Source organism: Cyanistes caeruleus, chromosome 2 (assembly GCF_971803275.1).
Source record: "Cyanistes caeruleus chromosome 2, bCyaCae1.hap1.1, whole genome shotgun sequence".
NCBI classification, from domain to species: Eukaryota; Metazoa; Chordata; class Aves; order Passeriformes; family Paridae; genus Cyanistes; species Cyanistes caeruleus.
The window spans coordinates 36680187-36701973 of record NC_141702.1 but is presented as its reverse complement, the minus strand read 5'-3'; the positions used below and the strand labels follow the sequence as shown (position 1 = coordinate 36701973).

The following is a 21787-nucleotide window of genomic DNA, read 5'->3' as shown; positions in this document are numbered from 1 at the left end:
CAATATTTTTCCCCCTCTGGTTTAGTTTCTCCAGGGACTTCAGCAGTGTTGTAATGTTGTCACAGCACAAGCTGGAGAGCATTAGAAGTAGGTCACTGGCTGTGACTTCATGAGTCCTGACACTAAATATTACTCACGAAGACACTTGAACCCAGACATTTTGCATAGGAGTTTAGAGATATCGCAGAGGACGCGCTAGGATGCACATTTTGATTCTGCAGTGTCCACTAATAATTTCCAGCGGAAGAATCAAGTCTCAGTCAGTGTCACATGGCTTTCTCATCACAAAACAAGGGAAAGAGCAGAGAGGTGACAAAACATGTCCAAGGTTGCACAAGTGTGAAATGGCAGGAGACTATCAGTGCTCTTCTGCCTAGCCTTAGTGAAACCTCTGTATAATTCAGGTCCTATTCAGTTAAGAAAAGCAATTGAAATTCAAATAAGCATGTAGAAGAGTGACAGAGATGTTCAGAAGAATGAGCCAGGCCAAAAGGAGAAGAAAGGACCATGGCAGGTTCATACTGCTGGAGTGACAACTGAGATGTGCTGCAGCTCTAGTTTGGCAGAGGAGCTGAAACAGCCGAGGAGGAATTTCTCTTTAATGCTTAAAGACACTGTTGGCTCAAGCACTAATTGGTTTCAACTGGCTTTCAGTAAAAGTAGTTTGGAAATAAGACGATTTCTAAATCTAGCAGCAGTGAGGTGCTGAGGTGCAGGCCAGTGGAAGGGTCATGATGTGTCTGCACCTGGTCACCTGGTCCTATGTTAATATGACACTAAAGATTTAAAATATAACGGTTTGTCTTTCTATGAGCTTTTTTATGAGATGCTGTCTAAGAAAAAAAATCCTCCAGCTCAATCATAAATTCTTTCTATTTAAGTGAATCCTCTTTGAATAACTGAAGTCTTGAAGTTTTACATTTTAGAATGTATCTCAATGAAAGATCAAAAAATTTTTGTGACAGGGTTACACACTGGCTGCTTTTACAGCTTCAGTGAAGCTCATGGAGTTGCAGAAGTAGTGAATCTAGTTCTTAAGGTTTTTCCAAGAACTCTGAAATTGTCATGCCTTACCCAACACCAACACTGCTACTTTGCAACTTTGTCCTTCTATTAGTAGCAGAGTACCAGGGCTTTGACTTTCTCATCCTGGAAAAGAACTCTCTCGACCTATTAAAAGAGATAACAACAGTTACCAATGTTTACTTGTACAGATATTTTCCATGTGCAAATTCATTGCTGCTAAACACATTGAATCCTAGTTTTCTCTGTGGCTACTTTACTGGAATGGCTACGTGTGAGGTGTTCAGCTAAATAGTTTCCTCACAAAAGCTAGTCACTTGGATAAGGAGAGCTGCCTGATGCACCTCCCTATTTCTCAGTTAGCCCTTGGTTAAGATGCACATCTCTGCTTCTGGCGTTGCTCAGCTTGACAGCACTGGGCGCTTTGGTGGTGCCTGTGCAGAGATACGGGAAGTGCTTCCAACAGCGCCGGAGCTCCCTGCAAGAGGAACTGAAACAGACCTGGGTTTTAAAAGCTGATAAAGCAGAGGAAACACCATCTTGGTTATATTGCATTTAAAGAAGTTAGCAGGGTCATCTTTGGTTCACTAGCTAAAGACGCTTCCCAAGGCTACTGTTTTCAGTCTGTGGTCTGCAGAGCTCTGGCAGCAGTGAGTTATTTCTTAAGGTATCTGTGAAAACTGACTTACTCTGTCATGTAGGGGGTTATTTCTCCAGTGGAAAAATTTCAAACTAAAGTTGAAAGTGAATATCCTGAGCAACTACTTTTTTTGTGCTTAGAGACAATTTATTTTGGTATATAATATTATAGAAAAATAGATACTGAAAATAATTTTTAAATACAGTCTTCTATAAAGAAGCTCAAAACTTTTCCAAAGGTGACAATTGCACATAAATTCACAGAGCTATTTTTAAGTCAACCACACAAACATTGTATGTTAAATTCGAACATAGTTTGAAAACTGCTGAAGTACATTGTGGAGAAAGGGCATTGTTGTTACTATTATTTCTCAAAGGTTTGATGTCAGAGCTGGATAAAGCTTTACATATAAAGCTTTTACATTCATGTTATGTTGGTGTGAGGAAGCTTAACATCAAAGAAAAGAACTTATTTTTGATTATTCAAAGCAGTAAATCTGCCTCTGAAGTCTAAACTGCAGACTTTTTTTTTTTACTTCATAGCATGTTGGGGTCATTTTGTTAATATGGCAGCCAGACATTGTTAACTGTTGTCTAGCTAAACAGGGAACAGATGTTTTTCACATTATTTCTTGTTTATATCCAGTTACAGGCGAGAGCAGTCTTTACAATACACCAGTCATTTCAGTAGGGAGACATTGTGCACACACAGAATTGGGACTAGTCGGCTTTAGAGAGTTTTAAACCACTGCAAACCCTTGTGTTAGACATTTCAGGTTAGTTCAAGCATGTCTTAATGTGCCTCAGTTCAAACCTTTTCTTGATCAACTTAAACAAAGTCAGTATGGAGCCGATTCTGCACTGATTGGAGAGTTTCCATAAACCCTTTTGTGCTAGCCTTGGTAATTTGATTTTGTACCACACCTTTTGTTAGGGCAGCATATTTCAGTTTGTAGACAAGCTGCACAGAGCAGCTGCATAATAGCAAGGGCTCAGATGTGGCTGTGGTGTGTGAGCTATCAGCCCTTAGAGCAAGTTAGAGAAATGGAGTGTTCCAGCTAACCTACAGCTAATAAGAGGGCCCCATTAGCTCTTAACTTCTGTGCTTTTTTCTTCATGTGCAGTTTTGCCAAACAACTAGAACCTTGCCTGCTTTTACCAGGGGTTTTTTTCAGCTGTTTTAATTAATGCTGTTTTCCTCTAGCAGGTGCTCTTAAATACAACCCAGAGTTAGTACTTTCAAAGAATTGAGTTTGAAGCTGTAAAGTTGGTTATTCACTCCATACCCCTAACGGTTGTTTTGTTTTATTTAATCACAAAAACTGGTCTTCCTTCCTCTAACAAGGCACTTAATTAAGTTTTTAATTTATGATAAGAAGTTAAATGGCACTTATGACGCTTTTTTAATGGTTTCCACTTCCCATCCAGATTACAAAAAAAGGTGTGATGGAGAGAGACACGGCTGTCAGCCAGGGGTATTGTAGGTCATGCCAATATTAGCTGGCAGCAGGCCGTTATCCAATTAACATTGCTTCATCGCTGCAAGTAATAGCTCTTGAGTAGATGATTGAGTCATTCATGCTGTAGTGGTACTCAACTTTACTTGAGAAGGAGCCAGTCCTTCATCAAATGGGCTTTTTATTTGCTATTATTACCTGCCTAACTCTGCTAATGGAAGTGCACAGCGAGTCTGCATGGGCAAGCTGAAAGCTGGGCACTGCACAGGGCACTGGAGCATCGTTGGTGCAAGCACCTTATTCACTCGGTCTTTTGAAAGCTGAGGGTGCAGTTAAATGATGAGAGGACAGAAATAGAAACAGCAACAAGTAAAACTCCTCAGTGGCATTAGATTCCTACAGGTTAGAAACAGAGGTTCTCAACCCTACTTGTTTTTTGTTTTTTTTTTTTGTTCAGGGGCTTACATTTGAAAAACACTTTCTCCATCCATGAGTGCACCAAATCCTTCTTCTCAGATGAAGCCAAACAAAGGTCTTCTGACACAGCAGACCAAGCTTTCTTTAGCACTGGTCTGATACCAGCCTTTGTGTTCTTTTAGAAACATGCTTCTCCGGTAGGTTGGTTAGTTTTACCTGTAGCCCTCGAACTTCTTGAATCTGTTTCAGAGTGGTGACCGTCTGCTGGGAATGTTTGCTTCCAGAAGGATTAAACTGAGCTATCTGTGGTGTCCAAGTCGTCCAAGGGGCAAAAGGAAGCAGCATCTCTTTTAGGACGAGGTTGTGGGATTTATCCACACAGCTCTTTCCTTTGCTGTTAAGAGAAAGATGTTCAAAGTAGATCTAAGCACACACCAAAGGCTGAATTCCTCCACGTTCTCTCTCCCTCACTGCTGCAAAACCTGCCTTTTCACTGCAGGGTCTAGTGCTGTGAAATTTGTCATCTGCTTCTTCGGCTGGCGTGGGTTAACTCCCTCACACGGTTGGTTAAGCTTTGCAGGGAGAAAGGCAGGACAGGACCTCGGATGTGGGATTCAAGGCTGGCAAAAGCTGAGCATGTTGGAAAGCGAAGGCATGCAGCAGCACTCTGGGTGGGACTGAGCCAGGCATCTAACATTAGCATGGCTCGTAGCTGACAGGGAGGAGAAATACTGGCAGCTGCTAACCATCCATGCCAACCTGTCAGCCTGAGGGAAAAATGCTGGGAATTAGCCAACAAGAGATGATTGCGATGAGGAGAAAATCAAAGGCAGCATGCAGGAGGTCAACTATTATATACCCTGCTGGCTAAAGGCACTTACTATTCCTTTTTATCTCTCTAGAAATAAACAGTGTTCTCTTACTTCATCTTTTTTCCTTTCTTTGTATTCCTTGTATGTATAAATATAATATCTTTGAAGAGTGTAGGGACTGAGCTGGGAGTGCTCTGCAGAGGAGCAGAGGTGATAAATGTGGAAAAGAGGAGCAAGAGGGCAAGAAGTTTATTTCCCAGCTGGAGGGATGTTTAACACGGTAGGGAACAACAAAAGACCCTTTTTCAGTGGCACCCCGGAGATATATTAGGAGTAGCTAAGGTTAGGTCTTAGAGAATGGAAAGCAGTAATGTGGTTTTCTCTTTACATGGCTGTATTGGCCATTGATGTTCCTCACAGATTGCAACGCTGGCCAGAATTATTTCTGCTTTGGCTCAGGAGGGGGCAAGAACCTGAAAGCCATTATTCCCTTCATCTGCAGAGCTTTTTTGCAGTGGCAAAGGGTTCAAACTTACTTATGCCTCAGCCTTTCCTCGGTAATGCCACTTCAATCAGTCCATATGGATACAAGGTTGGGTCTTTGGTTTTCTAAATTCCTCCCAGGGAATGTGTTATTTTTCGTGCTGCCCCGCAGTGCCGATACTGACCGCACAGAGGGATGACTGGAGGCTGCAGCTCTGTAGTGAGAGTAAAACCGAGCATTTGTGTACTCTTAGAAGTCTGACATGACAGGACACTAATTCGGGAGAAACTATGAGAGAGAATTGGATGTTGTTTTATGTGTGTTGCTTATGTAGCACAGTACAAGGTGCAAATGATGTACTTTGTTTCTAGCAGGTGAGCAATAGAACAGAAATGAGGTCTTCAAGATGTGATATGAAATTCCATCCATGTATTACTGCAAAAGCTTCCAGCACTGCTTGATTTTTCATGCCTCAAGTGTGATGAAGAAACTAGCCACATACTATTCATTCTGCATAGTGTAACTTCCATTATTTTCTGATGAGGGCTGTCTTGCTATTCATAATGTTCTCTGATCTTTTCAGGTGGAGAAAAGCAAAATACTTCTATGTTGTGGTGAGAGCTAGGCTTCAAAAAGCAAAACAGAAGTCATGTATACGTGCATGTTAAGTAGAGAAAATCTTGCAGTAGCTCCTTTCCCTCCCTTTGGCAGTAGCTGTACAATTTATTTATTTATTTGAGTAGGCATGTAAAAGTGTACTGTCAAAGGGGATAGGGAGATGATAGGGAGCACAGAATTCATCAACTGGAGTCAATTTTGTTGCCTTTGTTAGACTCCTGCCTGCCATTACTGTTCCACTGGGCTGATTGACTGTGATTGCACTTGCTAGTGAAAAAGCGGTTTGCAGTGTGGAAACATTCTTGGTCAAATATAACAAACATCATCTAAAATGTAAAAGATATCTTGAATAGTAAGTCCTATGTTAAGAGCATGAGAAGAAGCAATAAGAATGTGTAACAGGAGGTGAGTTGGTTTTGTTTGTTATGTTTGGGGTTTTGGCTTTGTTTGTTTGTTTTCAGTTTTTATTTGCTGTGTTCAAGTATAAATGAACAAAAATGAGATGGCTGAGTCACGTCTGTGCCTCAGCTCTGGCCCTGCAGACTGAGATCTCCCCCTCTCCTCCCCCTCCACTTACAATTCTCTTACCTTGGCTTTATCTCTTATCTAAAAACGCCTTTCAATTTCTTCAAAGACTTCAAACCAGCTATCTGCTCTTTTAGAGTCCAGAAACACAGACTGGGCATTTGACTAAACAGAGAGGTAATGTCCAGTGAAGAAACCTGTCAGCTTCACAGCATCATTCACCACAACCTGCAAGGTACTTTCTGATTACAGCACCAAGTTCTGTTCCCAAGACCCCAAAAAAATAAGATTTTAATCTTCATACATCACTTTCTGTGACAAGGATTCCCTGGTGAATATTGTCAGACTGACTGTTTTTCTCAGCTACTACTGAAATTGAGCATGTTATGTGGTGGAATATGCTCTGTATTCAAATGATACTTTACAGCAGTCAACAAACATCAAGCCTAGGAAGTATGGTTCGGTTTGCAAGTGAAGAATGAGTTTTAGGTGAGCAGAAGGCAATTGAATTGTACTGGAATTGGGAATTAAATGCTTTTTGTGAGTTTTACAGGATTGGTTTTTTTTAGAGGAAGAAGTAGACACAAACATTCTGTTAAATTTGGTGCAAACTCTGATGAGCAAAATGGCTGGTTTATTCCAGTTTTTTTTGTGTTGTAATGAATTTTCATCTGTCCCATTTTGATGAGAGACAGCCGGCAAACACCTCTGAGTCCCAGTGCAGTCTAACACTACTAAAAGCTTTGTTCCTGGGCACTTTATTTACTTGAATAAAGTAAATGGGAGCAGCTGTAGCTGGTCAAACTACAAATCTAGCCCTGGCTTGGTTTGTTTAAAAATGTGAGTTTTAATTTCTCTGAAAGCACTTAAGAGGAGGCTTGTGTGGTTGTTTAAAGATTTAAATGAAAAGAATGTATCAGGCATCTCTCTAGGAAGTGTGTTGCAAATTACTGGGGAAAGATATCAAGAGAGCCACTGGCAATTGTTTTGAAGCCAGATTGAAATCAACAGAAAAATTTGGCATGGGTTTTTAGCAACAAACTCTCCAATGATATATGTATGACTGCACATTGTTTCATAACTGTAAGGCAAATGGCCTTTGAGAGTGACAAAATTTAGACAACCCTTTAAGAAATTTGGTGCTCAGCACTGGTGTAGTTCAGTGGAATTCAATATCCTCAAAAAAGATAGATCAGATTTGCTAATCAACCCTTCTGTCTCTCTCTTTCTTTAATCTGACCTTCTGGGAGTTGATGGCATCAAAGTATGCGTTTCATTGTGTCTGTTTCCCTGCACACAAAAGTAGTTGAAATTTTATATATATATATATATATATATATTTATATTTCTATTTCTATTTCTATATTTATATTTATATTTATATTTTATATTTATATTTATATTTATATTTATATTTATATTTATATTTATATTTATATTTATATTTATATTTATATTTATATTTATATTTATATTGATTGATTGATTTAGAAGCCTTTATAAGACATTGTGGAGAAAGTTAACTTGCAATTGAAGTGGTACCCTGCTCTTTGCTGGGGTCCACAGACAAAATAACCGTAACTGAACTGAGAATGGCAAAACAGCAATACTAAAACTTTCACTAAAACCAAAATGTAAACAAGGTGTCACCAAACAGCTGGAACTGAGACATATCAGCTCTGAAGTTAAGTAGTGGTAATATTAAACTTTCAGCAGTAGATTTCTGAGGTCTCTTGTGACCAAATAAAATACTGTCATCACGTCTCTGCACGTGCTGGAGTGGAAGTTGATGCATCAGATGGGAATTACAGCACAGGTCTGTGCATCAGGTCAGTGATGATTAAATCACCTTGTGTGAACAACTCAGCAATATTTACCTCTCTCTGTGGTTCACATTACATCACATGGAGGTGAACAGACTGACCCACAGCTGGCACAGCTGCTGGTCCCAGACCAGCCCACATACCTGACCCAGAGCTTCCAGCTTATCAGTCCTCGGCCAGTTTCAGTCTCATTTTCTTCCTTCTGTATAAGGCACTGAGGAGTTTGTTGGAATAGCTGCAGCCAGTTCAATTTCAGCTTGTCCATTTCTCAGGACAATCAGATTAGGATGGAGCTGCTCACCTTACCTGGGTGACTGGTGCTGAGTGGCAGATGGGGTCTGCTCTGTCCTCTTGAATCACTCCTGAGGTGCTGTACACTGCCATTGACAATAACTGCTGAAACTACCACATCCAAGAGGAAAGTAGATTTGGAGGCATAGAGCAGATCAAAACAAGCCTGTGAATTGCTAAAGGCTCCCTGTCCCTCACCTGGAGACTGGGGTGCTTTGAGGATGCTTAATTCAGAATTTTGCTTAAGTGACAGCAGTTGCAGACCAGACCATCCCATATATCCCAAACAACAGGTGAGCAGGTTCCTAGCAAGACTTAATCTCTTCCAAAGAGAGCTAATCATTCTTGGCAAATGGGAGCTGTAGGTTTTCAGGACATCAAAAATGGGCCATCTTTCTTTTAGTGTTGAAGGAACCATATTTAGTTGAGTATATATTGCACCTGGTCCGCATCATTCCCTGCAGCAGCTGCTCATCATTTCAGAGCAACACTTCAGAGATACAGGAGCGTGCAGACTTACTGTAAGGATAGCAGAGAGATTTGGCAAGTGTTTGCCAGGATGGATTCGTGGGTGCTGTTGTGTTCTCAGTGCTTCCTTCTGTTCCTGCAGTGTCAGATGTACTTCCAAAAGACAAGGCTGAGGTGGGTTTATGGGGGTAGTAAAAGAGAAAAGAGGCTATCTAAATAAATTAATTGGCCCAGAAAGGAATCTGAACAGGGCTAATATTTCAAAGACGTGGGCATCCAGTGTGTTGTACTTCAAACACATGGTAATACTCTGCTTGAAATTTGCTTGCTTTGAGTTGTGATGGGACCAAATTCCCTCACCTCTGCATGTACCCGTTACTTTATGTTCCCAGAAGGGGTAGGAGTGCCGTCTGTGTTAATGTTTCAAGGCTCAGAAAGTAGATCAAAAGAAAAAAAGGATTGTCCATTCACACTTTACCAGTATAGTTCTTAGTTTCTGGGAGAAATACTTTTGATCAAGTGGTCCTGGATTTCTGAGACTGTCATCTAGGAGACCGAGACTACATTTCTGACTGTAAAGAAAGCTTTTGGTTCTGAGAAATGTCTTGGGTTTTCGCTTACCTTTGAAATTCAGACCTGTGGTTCTCTGTTTCAAGGGCCTGCAGCCAATAAGAAACAAGTCTTAAACAACTCTGAAAGCAAAATATCTTTCCATCTCTGACCACACAGCAGTAGTACAACATGCCTAGCCACCTGTCTCCCCAGATACATAGGCAGCCTTCAGAGAAAATGTGCCTGTCAGAGGATTCCTGGTCAAGTAAAAACAGAATAAGTTCGAGTTGTTTCCTGTTTCCTTCAAAGGACAATGTTGGAGCCAGTAACCTTTCAAGACAGGAAAAAGCTGTGAAGAGACAAAACCTGACAACTTCCCTTCTGATTTCCATAGAGAACTAGTGCTTATTTCTGTTTCTGGAAGGGGAAGCTGGACTTGAGGTAGATAGGTCTGCAGCCATTCAATCTGCCTGTTGAATTCAACTACTTTTTTAACCTTCTTTTTGTCTGCAGATCTTCTTGTACCATGGATGGCTTTCTGCATATTGCATTTTTGTGTGGACATAAAGCCAAATCAAGAAGTTTCTGTCTATTCCTTGAACTTGCTAGTTTTCAGGAGACTGAACACATCAAACCACATTTTAATGGGTATGTTTTAAATGCTGGAATTGATTTGTCAAATGCGAGGCACAAAAAATGGAGAGTTGGCTGTCTTTTGTAAGATCCATCTCTCCTTGTCATTTTCCCCAGTTTATATAAGCAGTAGCTGTTAAGGTCACATAATATCTATACCACTGTCCAAGGAAATGAAGAATGAAGAGCTGTCCCTGAGATATATAAGCACTGGGGCATTCTAGAAAGAAACTTGTTCACATTTACAAAGTCATCACTGCATTAAAAAAAGTAGAAAGAATTGTGTTCAGTAATGGCAGAAGCCTTTAAATCATTAACTTCCTTTACTTTTTTTTCCCTGTCTTCAGTGCATCTTGCAGTTGGAGGACTGAGAAGAACACCCAGTAAGGGCTACCTCAGGCTTGGTTTAGTTTTGCTTCCCTTTCAAAGATGAGCCTAATCCTTCCCTTACAAGTTTTATTTCACTATTATGCATGAACTCTCCAATTGGAAAACTCAGCTGAGAGGACATAACAATTTATGTTAAAGACAAGCATTATGTTTCTGGCCCTTGTCTTCAGGTGGTGGTACACAGCCGTGGTGATGCTAGCAGGAGCTGTGCTGGGCCTCTGCAGGCAGCTCTGCAGGGCTCATAAACTGCTCTTCAGGGGGTTTCAAGTCAATCCCAGCCTTGGAGAACCAGACTGTTTGCATCATCTGCTCTAGCACTCTCATCTTAGTTCTCAGATATGGTTTTAATCTGACTTGACCAAGTTACAGTTTGGTTTTTTAACTGCTTTTCTGTGGAGGAATTGCTTAGCTAAAAAGCTGTGAGAATTTATGGTCATTTCTTGTCACTTGTGCTTTCAACCTCTTGGTTGAATGATAAGGTGGTAGTAAAGATATCTCTAAATATTCTCTTTCAGGAATGGATATTTTACTCATATCTAGGCTTTTTTTTTTCCAAAGCTTCTCTGATTTGGGTAAAGGAAAAGAAACGGTCAGGTGTCATATGTGTTCTCAAGAGACTCCAAAGGTGTCTTTACTGTTGTAAAAATCAGAAGAAATCAGAATGGTTATAACTATTTGACCAATTTGTTTTCCTTCCAATACTACTATTCTCTTAAAGCCAAGATTTTCATGAGGCCTTTCTGTAATTAGTTTTCTGTGCTATTATTTTATTTTTTACATTTAAGGGAGAAAGGAATTCCATTTGCAGATTGCAACTCTTGTCCATCTGTCAGATGGGTGTGTATTTACAAGATGAATGCCTGTTTCTGATTCCTCACATTAGAACAAAGGTTACTTTGTCATTGTCCTCAGAAAGCTTTTTTTGCTTTGGTGTGCACATGCCCTTTTTTTTGGTACAATGCCAAGTACCCTGTTGGGACTCTAATAGTGACCAAAGGAACAGAAGGAGTTTTGGGGATAAACCCTGCTGACATGGCTAAAACTCTGTAAAACCTCACACTGATCTGCTGGAGAGTGATGGAGAGCTGAGCTCTGTGTTGTGTGCTCCCCATGCCCATCCCTGCTGAGGTGAACCAGCTGCTGCCCTGCCACCTCTGAGTATGGGGTTCTCCAGCACCAAATGTGGGAGGGACTTGGGAAAGCAGCAACCCCTGGGCATTTCCACACCCTTTTTATGCACATAGTTCTGGCACATAAATGGTCTTGCTCAATCCTATCAGCTGCATATCATTCTATTCTGGGGAAGGTGAGAGCTCCAAAAGGTATCAGCTTTACTCCTTTTACTCCTCAGAGTTGTTCCTTGCTTTACGTTTGTGAGGTTGCACAAACCCCTACAAGGGGGAAATATCACTTTTTTAGAAAACAACAATGAGAAATGCCACGGCTGCCTGTCAAGTGAAAGCATTTGTCCCTTGGAGTTTGTATGGCTGATGAGTTCTCTGCACCTCAGCAGTGCTCTGTTTTGCCAGGGGTTTTTAAAGGTCCTTGATAAGCCTCTACAGCAAATGAAGGAACCTTGGCAAGATCCTACATTACACCATGCCCTGCCCAGCGTTCCTGTAGTTCTTACCATTTCCTGCCTCTTACAACATGGCTGTGACTTTGGACAGCAAGCACATTCTGTATTTCCCAAACTAATGTTTTAAATGTCTATCTGTGGAGGTTTTACAGTGTACAGTGCATTTGCACAGGGGCAGGGGGATTTTTGGTTTGTGTGATTATATGCTGTTTTGTGACTGTTCTGCTTCCTCTTACATCCTCCTTCCCTGTCTCTTGTACCTGAAACATTAAATTAAATCTAACATAGCAATACTTACAGACAGAGGTGACATTTGGCTGTGCCAGTTCCCCAGTGGCTTTAAACTGCTGGCTGCAACACTGCAAACACATTCAGACCCTGGCTTGGCCAGCAGTTCCCCCCAGCTATCTGCATGTTTGCTCTCCAGGCTTTATTATACCTACACTATTGGAGACTCCGGAGTCACAGCCCATGTCTCATTGTTATGCATGGATGGGAAATATTCCTGTACTTATTTGCATTCATTAGCTGTTGGGAGCTCCTCTGTTGAGGTCTCTAGCCTTGTTTTTACAGTGCTTTTGGCAGTGTTTCTGCACTTGGTGTGCGAATTTTTATGATCTGTTGCATGTTATTCATGCAATTTCCTGCCCTGTAATGGTATCAGTTTTCCAGACACAGAGGAATACAAACGAAAACCCAGGAGCCTGCATTAGCATAAAATGTCCCAGTTCTGTCAGTTTGATTAATTTGTCTCTTTGTCTCCACTCTATATGATAAGTGCTATTAATGGTTGCAACACTTCATATGTCAAAGTCTTTCTTCCTAATGACTTGAAAATGTGGTTTATTTCCCCCTTTTTTGTATTATTTTTCTCATTTAGCATTCCACTCAAGTATAGATTTATGCCATGCTCTTTCATTATCTTACTGGTTGCAGCGCTGGAGTGATTACATATGGTGTAGGGTATGAGCAAAGATGCGATCCCAGGGGCAGCAGCTGCTGATGCAAGCTGAAAATAGATCCAGCGTATGCTCAGCACTTTTCCCAGAGGTCTTTTATTTATTAGAAGCAGTCTTGGTACAGGACAGCTCGGACCCTCATTTAGCAAGATGACTTTTTGCCTTTCAAGAACAGTGCGGTGACTTTGCTCTATTTACTGACTGCTGTGTAATTCTTTTTTCACCATCTCCTGTGGAAGCGGAGACTTTACCTAACATAAATTGTAATATAATCCTGATTTATAATGAAGTCAAAAAATGACAGGCTCCATTTGAAGTAATGGAACTTGACAGATCTAAGGTTTAAATTAAATAATCCTATTTGTAAGACAGCATTTGTACATGGTACACTGATTTAAAATGAACTTCTGTTCTTCTTCAACAAATCCTTCACTATTCTCTGTGTTTTACCTTCCATGGAGGCTTTTTGGGGGACAAAGTTCATTTGATGTTCATTTGATGAAAACAGTTTTATTTGAAAATGTATATGGAACAATACATTGTTTTCTTTCCCAAAGTTCTTACAAATTGTTTCAGAAGACAACTTCAGAAAACAACTTTAATTACAGAGGAAAATTTAATGTAGGTCACTTATTCAGGGCAAGCCACAGCTAACCTGCTTCGGTGGCCAGAAGAGGCCAATTGCTGAGAATGAGGAGAGGGAGGATGCTGGAGGGAAAACAGTGAGGAGGGTTGTGGCTCGACTCTTCCCCTCCCAGGAAGAAGGAGGAGCAGAGGTTCATTCTCACAGTGATTTCTAAGGAGGGAGAAGGTCAACTCCTCCTTGCTGTCCCTCCCTCACAGCTGGCAGAGGGGTACACTTGCAGATGATGTTTCCTCCTGCCTCTGCACCCCACTTTTCCTCAGCTGTCACTGTCATACCAATGCAGGCAAGGACAGCCCTGGGGTGCACAAATGGAAATGTGGTCCTGCTGTGGCCACTGGAAGCTAGGAGGAAGCACTGGAGTGGGGGTTGGTGGAACAAAAGGCTTGCAGAGGAGGAAAGAAGACCAGACAGGGAGCATGAGATGCTGCAGAAACGATCAAAAAAGGCAGTGGGTTAAAAACACAGTGCATGATTTTTTCGGCTTAGATTGAGGGAAGCTGTTTTAGAAAATGCCCCCTTCTCTTTTCTCTCACTCAACATTGTGATTTTGCCTTCCTTTCTAGCTGTATTTAATTGCAGCTGCTCTTTCCAGCATCTTTCTCATTTTCCTTCATACCTGGCAGGGATGTGGCCCCTTTCCCCAGAGGTCTGACAGAAGCTCTCACCCTGGACCAGCCTCCCGTGCTCAGGCAGAAAGGTCCCGGTGTGTGCCTGTTCTTCCTGTGTCACCCTGCCACAATCACCCTTCTTTCCTGAGATGACATGGAAGGTTGGAAGGTGTTGGAGGGCAGGATGGGCACTGCCCCACAGGGTCCCACTCGGGGGAGGGCAGCCTCTCCTGCCCTGGGGCCGTGAGAGCCACCTGCCTGGGCTGGAGCTTCAGCACCGTGCCTGCCCCGGTTACAATTGGTTTCAGGACCAAGCTGCTTCTTTCTCCTCTTTGTGGTGAGCTCCAACAAACAGCAGGCAGTGAAGAAGATGAGATGACTGCTAAGGAGGGTGTTGCTGGGACTGGAGCCCAGCCTGGGGACATGGCATGAAAGGCTCCTGCTCCCATGTCCTGCTCTCTATGCGATTAAGAACTTTTTTCCCCAGTGCTTGCAGGGAATTAATAATTTCTATTAATCAGAAACCAAGCCAGATCTCCCTAGTGCACTCAAGAAAGAACAGGATTCAAGAGTGTCACTGAGAATAGGGAGGAAAAACTAGCTTACAAAGCCAAAGTGGTGCAGGCCAGTGGAAAAGATGAAGGCAAGGAGTATCCAAGCAGCAAACACGGCATTGACATCGTGTGAGTCCTTGCACCTCTTCTAGGGGAAAAAAACAGCAAGGGCCAAGAGTAAAAATCCATCAAGAGGTTTTAGAGTTGCTGCTGGTAGCTTGCACACTGCCCATCTCCCTCCTCCAAGAGATGTGTGCATGGCTACAGGCATGGCTTTCTGTTCTCTTGGAATTAATGGGATTATATACAGCAGGAAAGGAGGCGGGGTACACTGAATTCTGTGAATACAGAGCTTCAGCCTGTGTTGCTTGATCTGAAAAAAATATAAGTAGAACAAAATAAAGTAGAAGGAACCAATTCCAGAGTGCTTCAGTATGCACATAAACTGGTTCTCATTGCTCATAGCACACATAAATACGCACTGGTGACTGAGGCAGCGGAGTAACACTTTGCTGTTCGTTATTTTATCAGACAGTGATAATTGTAGTTAATATTTTCTTAGTAGTGTCTCCGAGAGTTTATTTATGCTGTTAATAATCTGAGCAGCTGTAATGATGCTGGCTGCCAGAGCTGTAGCCTTTTAGAATCACTCCAGTGTGGCAATGATACGATGGTAATAGAAATCCAAGGAAAAAAACGATCTTATCGGAGCAGATGGGGCTAATTCAATCCCTTTCACACACGTTCACATTATCTAGTCTCTTTCTCACACTAGCATGCGTGGGTGCACGTGAGCATATGTAGTCACACACACACACACACACAAATAGCTGTAAAGTCCCACCTACCCTCTGAGGAAGTCAAGCTGGAAATGCCATAATTTTTCTATGTGGAGAGTCTTTCTGAGGCTTCTAGTGTACATGGCACTTTCTACCCCTCAGTTTCTGGGTAGATCTTAAAAATATCATGTGTGAAGCAGAAAGGGGAAAGTAATTTCCTCGGGGACAGCCCAGAGCTGGACACAAGGTCATGGCTGCACTGGGATGCTGTTGTCCAACCTTCCCGTCTTTCCCTTCCTTTGACCTCTTAACAGTGGGTTGCTCCTGCTAAACCTGCACACCTTTAGGGACTAAAAGAGCCATTTACGTTTTACTCGTAGCAGACATGAAATCTCAGCAAGAAGGGGAATGCCTACAATTTTTTCTGGTGGGATTTACGGAGCCTAGTTAACCTTTTGGGCCACCGAGAGAAGAGTTAACTGCTCCTCGTGGAGGATGGGAGGGAACCAACTTTGCCAGCTCAGCAGTGGCTGCTTCTCCTTGCAAACCTGCATTGCTGAGCTGAGCAGACGTCATTGATGAAATGTGAACACCAGGCAGTGGAACAAAAGCCACCGTAATCCTCAGATCTGTTGTAGCCATGCCAGAACAAAAACAAGGTGATGGCAGAAGAATTGCACGTCCAAATACCGGAAATTAAATGGCAAGGCAAGGGAGGAGAAGGAAAACTGGAACAAGTGCAGCATTTGTCAGGTTTTCTTTCAAAAATAAGATGCTTGTAAGAAGCTGGGTCACTTTTTCAGGATTTCAGCCTACCAGTTAATTGCTGTAATTGCTTTTAAGCAATGAGGTAAATGGTTGCCTCATGAAGTCCTGTAGTAAAGCCTTTTACATTCATTTCCATCCGCAGCCCAGCAAGAGCGTCTCTGGATTTGAAATGTTACGGTGTTTGCTGGGCAGCACCGTCTGCTGCCCCAGTGTCAGGATGCCAGTGATTTTATCTGCTGTGCCATGCCAGCACACGGTGACAGGCAGTGCCAGAAGCATGGGTGTCGTCAGCCCCGTGGAAACCAGGGCAGAGCATCCGTGAGCTGCTTCGGATGTTACCCAGCCCCGTCTCCTGAGCCTGCTTCTCCTCCAGCTCCTTTGTCTTCTGAGTTAGTGCTCTTCCTCAGAGTGCAACCTGGTGGTTTTTTTAATCGTATCTGACAGAGCCTGCTTCTTCCTCTCCTACACTGCTTGGAGTATAATAGTAGGGCTTGTAGTGAGGTGGCTTGCTGTGAAGTACTCCTTGTTTTTATAATTACCATGTGTTTAATACACTGTGTATTTAATACACTATTACATAGTTCATGTGCATAAATACATTCTGCCATGCCTGGGAAAGAGGAGTACTGGTGAATTTACAAGTCTTGGTAATTTTTCAGTGTTGTTGTGCTTACTTGTGTATCAATTACAGCTTCAGAAACTCTGAACCACTCCTCTAAGCACCCTCTGAATTAGCAAATTTCTACACACATCTTCATTTTCTGCCTATTTTGATATTTCCTAGTGTAATTTGGAGGCTTCTAGGATTCTTCCTTTATTCTAAAAGTTCTGAAACTGCTTTTGTTTTTCGTTTTTCTACCCACTTTGGCTCATGTTATGCACTTAAACAGATCTTTCACAGACTCCTCTCACAATTTATATTCTGTGAAAGCTTTCCCACTTCTTCCTCACCCCCCCTTACTGCTAACACTTTCTCTTGTTTTTCTTTCTTTTTTAATCTCGGGGTCAGTTTAATTTTCCTTTTGCAAAAATGTGGGACTAATTTTAATTTTAAATTACAGTTGCACTTTAATTCTGATGATGCTTTTCAGTTAAAATCTGTTCATTTCTGCTTGTTTCTTCCCCACTGGTTTCAGTATGGCTTGTACAGGCACCCAGGGAGGGAGGGAAGGCAGTATTTCTGCTGAGCCACCTACTTGTGTCATACTTCGGTTCCTGTGTTCCAGGTTTCTTAAGATGCACGTTGCACTGGAAAACACAAAAGTATTTGAAACAGCCAGGTATCACAGCCATATTTCCCTTTGCTTTCTTTTCCAGTTCATGCCTGAGTGTTTAAACTGCTAATTAGTGCCACTGTTTTTTATGTGTGCTTTGTTGACTGTGTAGCATTGTGGCCATGCTGTCCCTTTAGAGGGATGGTTCTTTGAAACATCCTCATCTCCAATTTTCTTTTTAACACCTTCACTCAGAGTCTCACCTTAGCAACCCCAAAGTTCCCCTCCCAAAGCTTTTTCACCTAGGCTTGCCTCAAGTACTCTCTTGGCCATAACTTGGAATTTTCTGTGTTCTTGTTATGCCATGGACAACCTCTGACATCAACAACATACCCCAAGCCACGGAATTAGTTAGGAAGAAAAGAATAAAATGGTATTTGACTTCAGAAGAGGTCACTGAGTGAGATTTTAAAATAAGGGCTCTGGCAGGTATCATGTGGCAGGTTTGCTTGCAGGGGTTTAAGAAGTTTCCCCCTCCAGTCCAAGAGCTGTTTTGCCAAAGGTGTTGTGCTGCTGTGAGGTGGCAGAGGGAGGTGCAGCACAGACCTGCCTCCCTGAGCTTTCCAGCTTCTCATGCCTAAGTTTCTCTGTGGCCCAGAGGAGCAGCCATGCAGGCAAATGTCCCTTTTGCTGAGAAGACTGCTGTGAATGGTAAAACCTAGGGCTGCCCAATGGGTACATCTGGCAGTGACCAATGTTTAGAGTAGATGTGATGCAGGCAGTTCATCCCTGCTATGGAAGAGCACCGTATCTTCCTGTCCTGTAGCCTTTCAGTTTTCCAAGTGTATTCATTGATCTTTGGTAAGAGGCCTGCTGTTTCCTGCACTGAGATGTGTCTTCAGCAAAGTACTGAGGCTTATGCCTATGATTTCTAGCTTCCTTCTCAATAGATGGCGTTTTTTCCAAAAGGTGTAGCAAATTCAACAAATTGCTTTTTCCGCAGAATTTTCAGAGATGCTGAAAATGCGGGGGGATACTGTCATGATTTCCAAAAGTAAATTCTTTGCTTTGACTTGAAAGCAGTCTCACTTTTGAAAGGTTGAAAGAATTTCAATTTGGCTTCAGTAACTCTGAGAGGAAATAAAACTAGAAGTTGTGGATTAAAATAAGCATTGCAGTTGGATCAGAGATTATTTTTACTTTTACTACACTCTAGGTTATTTTTTTTAATTTCCTAGACAACTTCTGATTCTCTCTTCCCCTTTGGTTCCTCTGACATGATTGGCCCCAGACTTAAGGCCTGGGGTTTTTGAGGGTGCCTCAAAGCTGGGGCCATTGCCACAGTGAATTTGATTCAGACAAGCCTCAGCATGTGTGTGCCTCAACTCTTACACTCCACCCGTGAGTCATGTGTGGTCGAGTGCTGACATAACCAATAACATGGTCATCGATCCCGTGGCTGTTTACACCATCTTTGTGCTTGGCAATCAATTCCCAGCCACTCGCCCCGCCGTCAGCACTGACGCACTTCTCACGGAGCAGTGGACGCGGTTTGCGATTATTGCTTCCCATCCTCCAGGCGAGTCTAGCATGAATGACTTCTCCTTCCTCCCCCTCTCACCTCCTGCGGTCACACCTCCCACCTTGGAATGCTCTGAGGGATACTGGTCTCTCCTTCCCTTTCGGGTGCCGAGGGAGGAGGCGTTTGAAGTGCTTGTGCTGCCCCTGGATGTGTTCATTATGCCAGAGAGAGGAGAATAAGAAGTCACTTGGTTTCCCTCTAGTCTCACACAGAGTCAGGGCTTCTAGTGTAAAGTTGTTGTTTGGCCAACAGCTGGGATGTCAGGGGGGAAGGCTGAGGGGAGCACTTGTAGAATTTTTTCTTTTGAAAGCTCAAAACTGGAAGTTGGACAAGCTCATCCAGTGGGCCATCTTCTGTAAAAGTACCACTAAGGGAAGTTAAACATCTTGAAGCTCTCAGCCTGACAGCCTCAATGGGCTGTTGTGGAGGATGCACTGGAAAGATACCAGGATACCCCTTAGACCACTCAGGGTGTGGCTTTGCAGGTGTCAGATTTTCCAGGGGGACTTTTGAAATTAATAATTGGGTCATGGACCTCCTAAGGAGAGGGGCTGTGTGTCCGGTTTCTGTGCTCCCATGGTGTGCGTTCGTGCCCAGGGAATGCACGATGATGGTGTGGTGGCCTCCCCACCCCTGCAGTGTGATGCTGTCTGGGAGAGGCCAGACTGTCTCTTGGACTTTAGGTTACTCTTTTGCACAAATTTGTATGCACTACCAGAAGAGGCAGAATGTTAAACTGGGGCTGGCAAGGTATCTACTTAATTTAAACAATGTTTTTAGAGTGAAAACAAAAGCCTCTCTTTGTTGGTCTCCTCCATCAGCAGCTTGCACATGCCATTGTTGTTTAAAAGCTTACCTAATACAAATACCAGCATCTGATGCTTCTCACCCAAGTGGAATTTTTAAAGCGTGATCACTCATTTTAAGAGCTCCACATCCTTATGAGCAAATAAGTAAGGGAAATACATCTGCAAGGTGCTGGTGAGAGAACATTTAAGAGCTGTTAAATAAAAGCGGGGAAATGCAGTAAAAATACTGGTGTGGCATTGCCTTACAAAAGTACTCTGCTGTTTATCATCTCTTCTGATTTTTTCCTGCCTCCTGCATGTTCCCACCTTATGTAAAAGGAACATGGTTTCAAAACATGCCTGTGTGCATATATAGAAGCAAACTGTCTTAACACTGCTGGTTTTACACATGTGACTGACCTGTTTGAGCCTAGTAATATACTTAAATCTTTCAGAGATTTTTCCAAAACCAAATAAGCTCAAGCTAGGAAAAAGCCAGGCTTCACCATCCCAGGTAAAAATAACCAAGTAAATAACCAGGAAGTCTCTTAATTCTTAATGGAATAACAGCTTTGGTGACTGATTTTGGTTATCAGATTACCCTCTGAAAATAACTTCTGTGCTATACTTGCAATTGGCTGTAGAAGAAGAAGAATACACTGTGTGCTAATTTTAGCAAATAAGATTAGAGTTAATATTTAATCCCAGAGACCTTCTTCAGGCTGTGGGAAAAAAAATAGCAGTTAACTGTCACTAATCTTATCTCCTATTTTTCTAGCATGTGTTTGATTATATAACTAGTGCCGGGAACTCGCTGGCTGATTGAGAAGTTGGTGGTTTGTTGGCTACATGCTTGGGCATATTAGACAATGTCAGGGCTGAGATGGATTAAAAAGCTCTACACATGCTTTTAGACTGCAGTGGCAATGCTGAAAGGCCAGTAAAACAGGTACCACAGTAGACCTGCTACGAAACAATACATGAATAACTGATTCATTTGGAGTTCTGCAAGAAACACATTTCTGCTATTTTTCTATCCAGTTGTTTTAAATAATACTTAGTTTGAGATTCAATATTCAGCATGTGAGGTTTGATTCAATCTTCCTTTCTTCCTTACCCACAAAATGGCTTAATTGAATCGGTGATTGAAAATTAGAGATGAGGGGTTTCTAACTGTTCTTAGGTGCCTGATGATGAATTTAACCTAAAAATCAAAATACTAAAAATATAAACTATTAACCTAAAAGCAGCTTGTATGCTTCACAACAAACTTACCACTGCTCCTGTTGAGTTTTAACAAGTCTACTCAAATGTGTAAAGATAATAACATGCGCCTGGGCTGCTCTGTCGGCACTTGTGCATTCTCAGTGGGTCTGAAGGTCTCACCACCTAAATTACCCCAGTTCTGTAGGATTTAGCAACTAATGTTCTGCAGATTTCATTGTATCCCTAGAGGGGGAGGAGAGGGCTCTGCCCTCTCACGCCACCACCAGTGAGCTTGTTCTTTGCATGTGCCCCAGGTATGCTTTATTTGGAAAGGAACAATTGCATGTGCATTTGCTGTTAAACTTTATTGCTCTTTTCTGGCAGATCATTGGCACTGTGCCCTCATTAACAGAGAAATTAGCTTTGAAAAAGTCTACTAAATTAAAGCCCAGCTCTCCAGAACAACGTGGCACTTTGTTCATTTTCCTTTGCGGTACTCAGACATAAAGTATCCATCATCTTCCCTGGAAAGCCTTCCAAGATTACTCTGTTAGGTTAACTGAGTTGGGGGGAAAAAACCCTACATTTTAATTTCTTTTCGCTGCAAATGCCAATAGCGCCCCATAGCAAACTAGACAGTTCTTCTCTGTTCTTGATGGTAGTTTGCATCAGATTACTGTAAACATTCCCTTGCTCCGTTTCAGATACTGCCTTGCCAAGTTTTACATTCCTACATGTTTACAGTGATCTTTTCTTGCCCTTAATCACTTTTCCCCTCTTTAAATTGAAGTCAGACTTTGCTGGCATTTTGCAGGGGTTGACCTTCCCTGCTCCAGATGCAGCTTTTCATACAGATGCCATTCCAAGCGGGGTTACCAGACATCCATGTTTCCTTTGGAAATAACCTTCCCTCCCACCCCCCTGTAAGAAATACTGTCTGTGCAGAATTGGAGTATTTTGTCTATTTGTCTG

At 42.2% G+C, this 21787-nt stretch overlaps 1 protein-coding gene across 3 annotated transcripts in view; it reads left to right on the top strand.

The window, feature by feature from the left end:
* The window catches only part of BACH2 (BACH transcriptional regulator 2), a 181739-nt gene that overhangs the window by 139947 nt on the left and 20005 nt on the right, over positions 1–21787 (top strand). The window lies entirely within an intron of this gene.